Here is a 12,324-nt window from a genome sequence, read left to right as displayed (position 1 = left end):
ATGAATGATTAGGACTATCTTTATGGACTGTGAGAAAATTGTAGCTTTTGACCAACATTGTATCAATAAGTGTGTGCATTTGATTTCTTTGTTATTGTAATTATGAAATATTTTATCAAATCATTATTGGCCACTGCCCAAAAAAAATTTGTAAAATTTTTTGTGGGGAGCATGGGGGTTATGTAAGTAGGCTGTTTATGTTTTCTCTATGTAAGTAGGCTGTTTATGTTTTCTTATTGGCAACGTTACGTAGCGCTCAATATGAAAATCACTGGCTGTGATGTGTGCAGTCTGTGGCTGCTTTGCATTGTTGTAATACTCGCCATTGTAGTGTTAGGCAGCTGGATGTGAACAGCGCGTAGCGTTGCGCAGTTGGAGGTGAGCCGCCAGCAGTGGTGGATGTGGGGAGAGAGATGGCGGAGTTTTGAAATTTGTCATGAACTGCTATATTTATATATGATGATATCAAGGTAAATACATTGTTTGTTCACTATTAATATCTTTCATTTGCTAACTATCCCTATCAGTAGTTAGTGCCTTCCATAGTTTGAATCTTTTATTTAGCTGGCAGTAGTGGCGCTCTCTGTATTGCAGTAGCTTGAGCAGCGAAGATTTTTGTGAGGTAAGTGATTTGTGAAAGGTATAGTTTAATGTTAGTCAGGGCCATTCTTTTGTAGGGAATTTTAAAAGTCAGATTGCGTTGCGCTAACAAAATATTGTGTGTCAGTTTAAGCACAGTCATGTATAATTGTTCAAAGGGGACGTTTCAAAGAGTTCAACATTACTTGTACCTGTCTTATCTTAGCATTTCTGAAATTGTCCAAGCCACAAAGGATTGCCTCATCTAGTTGCTGTGTCCTCATCATTCTCACCAAGTCACAAGTAGCAGGCTTAATTGTCTCATGCTCCGTAAGTCAAGCATCATTTGCTTCGAATGCCCACCGTCTGGATACCTTCAGTCTGTAAATATTTACCCATTGAAGCACTGTGTGTCACGCCTATTATCTTATGCTAATCCACAAATCAGATTGTCACATGAGTTGTCTACGCTCGGAAATCAAGTCCATAATGAACACTGAAGTGTTGGCAGAAGAGCCAACACCGTGTTGCTAGAGGAGGCCGAAATGCACGCTTTTAAGCTCACGCAGGCTGGCGTGAGCTCTGGAACAGGTCAGAGAAATAAGACTAGCAAAACAGGAGGTAACTGGTAGAATACTTAACTTTAATCCATAAGTGGTGTACATCGGTCTGACGGTACAGGCAACACAAGTTAAATATCTATTGATAATGGCGCCTTGCTAGGTCGTAGCAAATGACGTAGCTGAAGGCTATGCTAACTATCGTCTCGACAAATGAGAGCGTATTTGTCAGTGAACCTTTCCTAGAAAAGTCGGCTGTTCAACTGGGTCGAGTGCTAGGAAGTCTCACTAGACCTGCCGTGTGGTGGCGCTCGGTCTGCAATCACTGACAGTGGCGACACGCGGGTCCGACGTATACTAATGGACCGCGGCCGATTTAAAGGCTACCACCTAGCAAGTGTGGTGTCTGGCGGTGACACCACAAACACTAGCAAACAGTTATGCACTAGTCAGCTCCCCAATGATCGCCAGTACAGTGGACGGTACATGTAAGTAAGGAAATGAAGTGAGTCACATGTCAGCGCAAGAATTGAAATGAGTGAACATTACCTTTAGTGAAACAGATTACATACATTGACGAGGAACTCATAAATGACAGCTGGACCATCCATAACTACGAAGAGTTGTAGAAAATGAGTTCTAGCATGGTAATAAAGAGTTTCCGGATCCATGTCCATATATTAATTTGTATCATATTAAAGTGTCTCAAACTGACAAAAGACAACAGTGTGAAACATTGCTAAATTCCCCTCGTTTATAAGTGCAAAATTGATTGGAAGTTTGAGGTTTAACGAATAAAACCTGTCATACGCAGAACTGCACTTGCAAATTATTCCTGTGTTGTACATAAATCGCTCTACACCAAGATAAAGCAACTAGACTAAAAACCACTCCTGTTGCGTGTTATGTAAAGACGTTCCTGCCTCTGTACTCAGAGGAACAACAGGGATGCGTGACTCATTAACAACACAGAACTATATTCTGATGATGCATACTTGGAGTTCAGCCAAACTGGTCAGTTAACCTACCTGTGAAGCTGTTGCTCTTAAGCTGCGCTCCCATACATGAAAGACGATGGAATTTGTATGAATAAAACAAAAAACTTCAGAAGTAGTTGGCACGCCACTAAAAAGAGAACTAACTATTCTGGTATCAAATATATTATCGAGGCCTTTTGTCCTTGAATTGAGTTACAAATTTTTGCCAATTTGACCATAATACCCCTCAGAATTCAGACAACTTGAAAGTAATTCCGACTGGCAAGAATATTCCAACCTATGGAATTAGCTCAGGCTCATCCAAGAATTGCGCCCAGGCAGTGTAGTTGAGCGCCCCGTCCGCGACCGTTGTGTCGCTAGTGTCGGAATAGGAGCGAGAGAGCTGCGGAGCGAGTGGGACCGCACACCACTGCTCTGCGCTGGACTGTCGCGCAGTCAGATAGAACGCAAACAAAATAACAGAGGAAGTGCACCTCTGTAAAAGAGGCCGATGAGCTGTAAAACAAGCAAACCACTTACCGTTTAGGTAACAACTAGCGTTCGTGTGCCAAAGCTTTAGACAACAATATCCAAAACAAGAATCGAAGAACATCTTAGTTGTTTTCTGACACACAGGTTCATTCTATTAGTACTGCACATGCACACTCGTCATATGTAGAATAGGCGTCTTCTGAAAAATATATCAGTTTCTTAAATGAACTAGTCATAAATATTCTATTTTAGAAATAACTTTATGTACGGGATATAGAGTCTCATTCTTACTGTTAGCAGTTACAAGTAGACATTTTTTCTTATACTTCGGGTTACATGTCTTTGTATCCCTTTTCAGAGTTTAGAAATCGGATCCTTAGTTTGCTGTTTTGTACGTAATAATTTTAAACGACCAAGTTTGAATACTTATTAAAAATAGAATTAAGGTTATAAAGCTCTTTAATTCTTACAATCAACATAGTTAAAGAAGACAATTAACATTTTACGCTTTTTTTCTTTTTTCGAGGAAACGGTTTTGTCAATGTTTGGTACAATATTCCCTGAGACTGATAACCTCAAAGAATTAGAAAAATTTTTATCGCCAAGTAATGAACAGTCATTAGTTTTAGCAAGCTTTAAAAGAGAGAAAAAGCGCTCACAGATATACGTGGAACCAAACATTGAGAGAACTTAGGCCGTGCGCTTGTGCAATAGAGGATATTTCTCTCGTGGAAGACAGCTATAAAAGTTATCCAAAGCTTTACACATGAGAAAGCGGTCCTTCAGGCGGATATCGCACTGCAGGTCAATCAGCTCTAGCTGAAGCACTTGTGAGACGTCCTATGCCGAAGGGAAAACGGGCGAACAAATATATCTAAGGCCGATTGAAGCTCACCTATCTCCAAAAATCTCTTTTCAAACCGTTCTTGTAATTCGCAAATGATTGCAACATAATCTGAAAACTCCACATCTTCTTTAACGCTGTCTAGTGCAGGAAAGTGTCCACAATTCTTCTCGTGCAATTGTTTTTCCTACAAAATATTTTTTTTTTCTTTTGAAATGCTTGAATCGTCTGCACTAAATCAACGACATAGTGATTTTCGCGTTTGAGTGGAATGTTCAAAGTATTTAAATGACCAGTAAGGTCACTCAAAAAAGCCAAATTCGCCACCCACTTAGGATCACAAAGTAATTCTTCTGGACGTCTTTTCATTTCCAAAAAGGTATTTATTTCGCTCCTCAAGGAGAAAAACCGATGAAGCACCTTTCCTCTGCTTAGCCATCTTACTTCGGTGTGGTAGGGGATGTCCGAGTATTCCGCTTCGATATCAACCAGAAATTCTTTAAATTGGCGATGTGTGAGTCCATGGGAGCGAAGATAATTAACCGTTCGAAGAACTGTGTCCATAACATTTTTTATGTTGACAATCTTCGCACAAAGTGCCTCCTGGTGTATCAGACAATGGACTGTCGCGAATAAGGAACAGCCAACTTCAGCCGTTTTTGACCTCACGTAACTCAGAAATCCAGTGCGTATCCCTCGTAGCGCAGGGGCTCCATCCCTTGTTACAGGCGTTCCCATTTTAAACCCATTGACTCAAACACGTTTTCCACAGCTAGAAAAATATAAAACCCGTGATTTTGTCTTTTAATGGTACAAGATCGAGAAATTCTTCGGTGACACCTCGAATGAATATGACGAGCTGAGATTTGTCCGCAACGTCCGCGGACTCTTCAAGAGCGATAGAAAGTGAAATGAAGTTTGCCGCTCTCTCCATTAATTGCTGCTCCATATCTGAGACCATATCTTCGACTCTGTGAGCAACAGTTTGAGGCGAAAGAGCTATTTTTTTTTTTTAAATTTTTCCGTGAGGTCTGGTGGACAAATACAAGCCGCCGAGTCGACCAGGCAATCCTTGATGAGATTCCCAGCAGCAAAGGGTTTCCCTGCTTTCCCAATTCTCAGCGATCATTTGTAACTTGCGCACAAACTTTGCCCACCTGTTTCCTGCTCGTACCACGCCAAAGAAGAACATACAATTAATTTTGTACAATCTTGTTTTTAAAACACTTTCATCACTTTAACAATTAATTGTTTCATTCATTGAAACTCAAATAAAAAAACTAACAAAAAAGACTGGTTTTAGATGCGTTTTCCCCCAGTTCCGCTGAAAAGGACAGCGATGTGTAGTCGCAAAATAAATTTTTATCTATTGCAATATTTGCGTACAGCGGCATGGCGAGGCTCGTCGGGCGGTCTGCACGGCCAGTTAGGCGACATGGCTCGGCCACTGCGACAACATACGAATTCGCCCGGGGCGCTGGCCGCGGGCGATCGCGGGCGCTAGCGCCCCAGGGGCACAGTTTAGACGAGCCTGAATTAGCTATTCTGGAGTAACATCGCAATCAGATTTGCTGCTCTACCACGTGCCACTTAGACACGAACCGCCAGAATAGCTTTGGATCTGTCGGGAATAAGTCACTCGACTTCACCGAGCCACAAAACAGGTTAATGCCATAATCGCGACTAGATGGCCATCAGCGACAACCTATAGCAACACTGAGCCGGTACGCAACTATGAAATTTAATCGCAAATCACCAGTACATAGCTAGATAATCATCGTTGTTCAGCCTAATAATATTTGCTTGAATGACGATGTATGACATGCCGTGAGCTTTGTTCAAGTAACCTACCTTCGTTCGAATCCACCAACAAACCTTCTGTTCCGGCTTCTTACTCCAGTTACTCAATTCTTCTGCTTACAGTAAAAAGTACATCGGCATTGAGTGAGGTCAGTGCCTGTATCTGTCGTGCCACATCTCAAAGGACCCACTTGAAATGTCGGGAATGCTGTGTCATCAGAAAAAAGTACAGTCAGGGCAAAAGCATCACAGGCACAAAGATGTGCGCTGGTGCCAGTGCTGTAGAGACTCGCACACTAGCGCGAGTTCCACTAGCGCCACGGGCAGCGCTGAGGATGAAGATGTCGACTTTGCCTCGGCCAGTTACCAACAGAGTACAATCCGCCAATGACTGGACGTCAACGGACAGAAGTCTACTCGGAAGACAGGAGCGCAACTCACGTCGCACTCAATTACCGATCATCGTTCAGGGCTGACTTAGACAGGGAACGTAGTTTAGCAAACTCATAGAAGGGAACAGGCGTGCTCTCAGAAGGGAACTGACAGTTGTTGTAATTGCATTTCGTATGTACTACGAAGTTTACCTACGAATATTTGCACTTAGTCATTTTGGGGCCTTTTTTTGTTATACACTGTGTCATCAAAAGCATCTGGACGCTCCCAAAAACATACGTTTTTCATATTAGGTGCATTTTTCTGTCACCTACTGACAGGTACTCCATATCAGCAACCTCAATAGTCATTAGACATCGTGAGAGAGCAGAATAGGGTGCTCCGCGAAACTCACGGACTTCGAACGTGGTCATGTCGTTGGATGTCACTTGTGTCATATGTCTGTACGCAAGATTTCCCCACTCCTAAACATCCCTAGGTCCATTGTTATCGATGTGATACTGAAGTGGAAACATGAAGGGACATGTACAGCACAAAAGCACACTGGCCGACTTCGTCTGTTGACTGACAGAGACCACCGACAGTTGAAGAGAGACCTAATGTGTAATAGGCAAACATCTATGCAGATCATTACACAGGAATTCCACACTGCATCAGGATCCATTGAAAGTATTACTACAGTTAGCCGGGAGGTGAGAAAACTTGGATTTCATGGTCGAGCGGTTGCTCAAAAGCCACACATCACGTCTGTAAATGCCAACGATGCCTCGCTTGGTGTAAGGAGCGTAAACACTGGACAATTGAACAGTGGAAAAACGTTGTGTGGAATGACGAATCACGGTACACATTGTGGCAATCCGATGGCAGGGTGTGGGTATGGTGAATGCCCGGTGAACGTCATCTGCCAGCGTGTGTAGTGCCAATAGTAAAATTCGGTGGCGGTGGTGTTATGATGTGGTCATGTTTCTCATGAAGGGGGCTTGCACCCCTTGTTGTTTTGGATGGCACTATCACAGCACACGCCAACATTGATGTTATAGTCACCTTCTTGCTTCCCACTGTTGAAGTGCAATTCGGGGATGACGATTGCATCTTTCAACACGATCGAGCACCTATTCTCAAAGCACGGCCTGCGACGGAGTGGTTACACGACAATAAGATCCCTGTAATGGCCTGGCCTGCACGGAGTCCTGACCTGAATCCTGTAGAACTACTTTGGGATGTTTTGGAACGCCGACTTCGTGCCAAGCCTCATCGACCGACATCGATACCTCTCCTCAGTGCAGCACTCCATGAAGAATGAGCTGCCTTTCCCCAAGAAACCTTCCAGCACCTGATTGAACGTATGCCGGCGAGAGTGGAAGCAGTCATCAAGGCTAAGGGTTGGCCAATACCATACTGAATTCCAGCATTACCGATGGAGGAACCCACGAAATTTTAAGTCATTTTCAGCCAGGTGTCCAGATACTTTGATCACATAGTGTATTACAGGCAGTGTTACAGATTTAATATTCAACTAGTCACAAAGATAAGTAAACCTTTAACTCATTTCTGTGACTTCGTTACTAATTTGTTGGAGTGTTGTAGAACATTCGTTCTCCTATCCTTTTACCTAACTCTGCGGCTTAGCTGTGTAATAGTGGCAGGGAGAAATTATTTTAGCGGTGTACTGCCAGAAGCCATTTAACGATCTCACAAACCCGGCCTCCACAACAGTAGCGACGAGGCCTCTACACAACTGGCGACTAGGGTCTACAAAAGGGAATATACCGCATACCTTGTACATGTGGAAAACTCTAGGTGGAAATGACTGGACAACTGGTCAACTTCAGGAACGTAAACGATACTCTAGTTTGTAACAGGTGGAGAAATCGGCCGTGGCGGAGCCCACACAGTATGAGATCGACATCATTATGAAATTCGCCGACATGGAAGTTTTCACTCACTGTGGCGAAGAGCTACCATACCGCTTTTTCAGGGAATTCGCTAAAGTCTACAAACATGACAATAGCTTCAACAAGACCGGTGCTGCTACCGAGGGATAATGGTTTACAAAACTACCTACTATCTTACACTTATATCTCGTAAACGTGTATTAAGAACATTTATATAATTTTGATAGTATAACAGCGCCTGCCATGCTATTACTTACAAGGGAACCTCCCCATCGCACCCCCCTCATATTTAGTTATAAGTTGGCACAGTGGATAGGTCTTGAAAAACTGAACACAGATCAATCGAGAAAACAGGAAGAAGTTGTGTGGAACGATGAAAAAAATTAGTAAAATATACAAACTGAGTATTCCATGCGTAAGATAGGCAACATAAAGGAGAACGTGAGCTCAGGAGCACCGTGGCCCCGTGGTTAGCGTGGGTAGTTGCGAAACGAGAGGATCTTGGTTTAAGTCTTCCCTTGACTGAAAATTTTACTTTCTTTATTTTCGCAAAGTTATGATCTGTCCCTTCCTTCATTGACGTCTCTGTTCACTGTAATAGGTTTAGTGTCTGTGTTTTGCGACCGCACCGCAAAACCGTGCGATTAGTAGACGATAACGTTTGATCGCAAGGTCATAGGTCAACCGATTCCTCCACAGGAAAACACATCTGATATATTCTATACGACACTGGTGACGGCATGTGCGTCACATGACAGGAATATATTGTCGACCCACCTAACTTGTACACTTAGCGAATTGGTAAAAAGATTCTTCTACCTTGCCCGATTTAGGTTTTCTTGTGGATGTGCTAATCACTCTCAAAAAAGTGATGTAAACATAAGATTTTGTCATATAAACCGAAAATAAAAAATTAAACTTTTCACTCGAGGGAAGACTTGAACCTAGGACCTCTTTTTTTATATATATATAGATTTACTTCGCTTTGCCGTAATATATAAACAGAAAATTTTTTTTATGGTAACATGAATCATACAAACCATTTTTTTGTTTTCTCTTATTTTTTTTTTTTTTATAAAGTAAGAAAATTACCTCTTCCACTTCAGGCGTTGACCCCTGTCACCCATACTACCCCCAAAAACCTATCTAGCCTAAAAAACAAAAACAAAGCTAGTGCCACCGCCACTTTCACCCTAAAGCTAACTAGGACGTCCGCTCGCCACCACTTCAGGTTCCGCCAACGAACAAAAATTAAATATGCCTCTGAACTTTTTATAAAAAATAAAAGGAGAAAGGAAACGGTATAATACTTTATTTTATTTTATTTGTTGGTCATTTTGTTCTTATTTTGTTCTCGTGTATTTATTTGGATTCTAACGCAGGTCTCCTGCCCACTTTTTTAATCTTTTTTATGTATATAGATATCAATGTGCGAACAGTCATAGTTAATCAAGCCTGGAAAACTCAAACAGAATGAAGACACTATCGAAGATATGAAACATAAATAACCTGAAAAGAAAGCTACCACGTCGTAGTTAGGCTTCCCAGCGACTGCGCCCACTGATAAAGATTGTTCAATATATGCTCGTTTGCAGTTGGTTCTGACCTCATCTGCCACTGCCTGGAACATTCCAGCTGCACGGCGGGCTGTGAAAGGCACTCCATAGGTAGTTTGCGAAGCACTGTCGATATCTGGTATGCCCGGAAATAGCATGATGTCTTTCCTGCAAATAGAGCCAAAAGTCAAGGAAATTCTTGTGTCCCTCACGACAGAGGTAACGGACCGCATGTCCACGTATCCAGGTGACGGTTCGAGTCTTGGGGTAAAATGTCTCATCCGGAAACAATAACGTGCGTGCAGATATATGCTCCGGCCTAACTCGCAAGAGATAAGCCAGCATCTTCCGCACTAGGTGCCAAACCGTTTCCGCCTCTCCACAGCTGAGGTGGTGCTCGTCAGAATCTACTGTATTACAACCCACACAATTGGGAGATTCTGCCATGTGGATATTGTAGAGACGTTCTTGCGTCACCAGCTTCCCATTAACGACTACGTACCATTATGAAACAACATCGGAATCACGCATGGCATCGTGTACAGTATTCCACACCACGCGCCACCGTACGTCAGGATATTTTAGTTCGACCACATTTAGGGGGCGGCGTTGCAGCATGTCATGATATAGGCGCCGAGTTGTGGCCATTTGTGGTGTCGTGAGCGCTACACTGCATTAACTTTGTTCTAAATAGAAACGTCCTATATAAAAGAGGGGCGCTGGGATGTCCTGTAGTGGCACCGGCGCTCTTAGTGAAGCAGGTCGTAGCGCCGTCAGAAGCAGACTCGTGAGGCTCGTAGGACAACGGCGCAGCAGACATAAATGTGAGCTAACATAGAGGGCAATGGCCCTATCATGGACGTTAACTAGGCCGAGACCACCTTTTCCTTGGGGAGGGTAAGAGATACTTATCTGATCTTCAGTAACATACCAGCGGTGACGAAGTACCCCAGCGCTGCCATAATGCTACGAGCCAAGGGTTTCGGAATGGGTAGCGTTTGGGCGACATACGGTATGCGGGACGCAAGGTATACATTGGTATAATACGCCCGCTGAACGATGTTGAGGGATCGCAAGCGCTGATTTGCAATTCCGGCCCTAATTTGGTTAAGAAGGCGTCGATAATAGAGCGTCGTCGCGCGTCGCATGTCGTTCATGAAATCTAAGCCCAAGCAGCGGACAGTATCACTGAAGCGTAAGGGGGCAATGTGTTCCTGCGGTAGCCCAATCCCGATGCTCAAGGCGACAGATTTGTCAACGTTGATTCGGCTACCAGAAGCTGTACCGTAGGTTGCAATCCAGTCCAACGCCGCGGCCATATCGTCAGCTCCTCGTATGACGATCATCAAATCATCCGCATATGCGGTGCAGCGATAGATGGAGCCGCCGAACTGTATCCCAGTGAGCCTGTCTCGGAGACCACACAACAAGGGTTCTAAGGCCAATGCAAATAACAATGTTGATAATGGATATCCCTGTGGTACTGATCGGCGGATCGGCATGGGTGCCGTCAGTCCTCCATAAACAAGAACTCGAGAAGTAGCCCCATGCAGAAGGCGTGTCAGCACTGTGATAAAGGGGTCGGGGTATTCCAAGCGCCGTAGAACGTCCGTGAGGAAAGTGTGGCCCACACGGTCAAAAGCCTGGCTCAAGTCGATAGACGCCAGGGCTGCCGGTAAATATCTCACCCGTGCAAGGGAGATGAGATCTCTGTAACGACATAACGCAGTTCTGATGTTGTTGGGTCCCCCCAAGGACATCTGATCGCTGGACAAGACGTGCAATAGTGTGGCGCGAAGATGTTCTGATAGCAGCCTCGAAAAGATCTTGAAGTCGCTGTTCAATAACGTTAAGGGGCGATAATCGCGGACATGATTCCGTCCCTTCGGCTTATGGTTGGGGACAATCAGTCCTTCCAGGAACTGTGCAGGCAACGGTATACCCGGGGACATCAATTCCTGACAAATTTCAACCCAACACGGTACCAACAGTTGTTTAAATGCTCGATAGAACTCTAATGGTAATCCATCGATTCCTGGTGATTTATGGGGAGCACCTTTACCAATGGCGTCGAGCACTTCCTCTTCTGTCACTTCTCCCAGTAAAGTCGGTACCATGTCTGGTGGAACTGTACCGTGGACATGTGCTGAAACGGTGTCTACCGTTGCCGTATCAGGGAGCACTGCTGAATAAAGTTGAGCGTAATGCCCATAGAAGGCTTCTGCTGTATCTGCTTGTTCTGCCACGTGTCGTCCGTCGTCCGTTATCATGTCGGTTACCAGTGCCCTACGGCGCCTCCTGCGTTCTAGGAGCACGTGGTGCATAGATGGCCTTTCTGATTGTATCAAGTCTGGAGCACGCGACCGTATAACAGCGCCTTGTAAATGATTGCGTGCTAAGGAGACGAGCTGCGCTTTCGCGCGATTGACTATGATCTGCCTGTCAGGGGAGGGCTCCATAGCAAGACATTCCCGTAGGACGGTGTAATAAAGGTTTTCCGTGCTCCTCCTCCATGCCGCAGCTTCCCGGCCGTAAGCCATGAAGGTGCGCCTAAGAGCAGGCTTCGCACATTCAATCCACCAACTGAGGGTCGATCGGTAACGACCACGACGCTGTAAGGACGCGTTCCACGAATACGTGCAGGTTGGAGGGCAATGGTGCAAATATAGGCTGTGTGGTCGGTGAATGCAGTGGGCCAGATCTCTGCTCCTCTCGTCGCCGTCGAAAGGGTGCGTGTGACGTAAATCCTGTCTAACCGACTTGATGAATGACTTGTATAATGGGTGTAACCAGGAGCTGGCCCATGGATGTGGCACCACGTGTCGATCAGGTGCAGGTCACGCACTAGCATTTCCAATTCCGCACACGGGACGTGATGTGGCTGCTGATCAGACGGAGATAATGTACAGTTAAAATCTCCTCCGATCACCATATCGTCTACGCGGCCCATAAATAGACGCGTAATATCTTCCGAAAAAAAAGCGGGCCCGATCTCTCCGTATCCCTGATCCTGAAGGGGCATATACATTGATGAGTCGTACACCGTTGACAGTTACTGCCATGGCTCTTGCACTCGGTAAGTACGGTACGTCCGTAGCCACCAAACCATCCCGTAACAGAACAGCCACACCACAATCGGTAGAAGAGTCGTGGGAGATGTGGGCGGTATATCCGTAGAAGTCAGGGAAACTAGCGACACATACTTCCTGTAAGAGGGCCACGTCGATG

Source organism: Schistocerca serialis, chromosome 3 (assembly GCF_023864345.2).
Source record: "Schistocerca serialis cubense isolate TAMUIC-IGC-003099 chromosome 3, iqSchSeri2.2, whole genome shotgun sequence".
In the NCBI taxonomy this organism is placed as follows: domain Eukaryota; kingdom Metazoa; phylum Arthropoda; class Insecta; order Orthoptera; family Acrididae; genus Schistocerca; species Schistocerca serialis.
The sequence above is the reverse complement of the archived record's forward strand: the minus strand, read 5'-3'. Positions refer to the sequence as shown.